This window comes from Atta colombica, unplaced genomic scaffold (genome assembly GCF_001594045.1).
Source record: "Atta colombica isolate Treedump-2 unplaced genomic scaffold, Acol1.0 scaffold277, whole genome shotgun sequence".
Taxonomy (NCBI): Eukaryota; Metazoa; Arthropoda; class Insecta; order Hymenoptera; family Formicidae; genus Atta; species Atta colombica.
In genome coordinates, this window is record NW_017259378.1 from 1,609,300 (window position 1) to 1,610,056 (window position 757).

Sequence of the window (757 nt, forward strand, 5' to 3'; positions counted from 1 at the left end):
ATAATAATATTCTTTATTATTTAAAAATATTATCAAAAAAGATATAAAAAAGAATTAGTTAACTAATTTACGTAAAACGTTTTATATTTTAAACAAAAAAATATATATATCTATATACGATAAATAGTCAATAAGCAATTTTACTTTTGCCTTCAAAAATCAAGATGGCATATATTAAAGTTACTCATCTACATTTCTTAAAAAGCATTAAAAATATTTTTATATTTGCGTATATAAAATTTTATTTGTAAATCTTCTGTATATATTTTATATTTTTAAGACAAAATATTTCATTTTTTTTTAATTAAACAAGTGTTTTTACTTTAGATAATTTAGCTATGCTTCAGATTATAAAATTACGTTACTTACGGTAAACTTCAACGCGTTACGTTATAACGCAGGCTGGAATCCGTGTGCAAGATTGTTTGAAGTCATTAGAACAGATCTAATTAATAACTCAACAATGAGTATAAGCATTATCTGTCTTCGTGTTTAAAATAGTTATCTACTGTTACAAGCAATGAATAAAATACCACAGAGCTTTCTTGCACGTCATTTGTTAAAAGCACAAAAGTGCATGTTTTCTTGCTATTAAAGATCTTATAAAACAAACATCGTTATATGATAATACCGGTAATGTGATGCCTGTTTTATAAAATGGTCTTAAAGAAGACAAAGTAAGGAGATCTTTTTCATAATTATTTTAATATAACAAAACATCTAGAAATACTTATTTTATATTTTATATATATATATA

General features: G+C 22.7%; 1 protein-coding gene across 1 annotated transcript in view; it reads left to right on the forward strand.

The window, feature by feature from the left end:
* LOC108689823 (protocadherin Fat 4-like) overlaps positions 1–757 on the forward strand; it is a 10,331-nt gene that overhangs the window by 1,814 nt on the left and 7,760 nt on the right. The window lies entirely within an intron of this gene.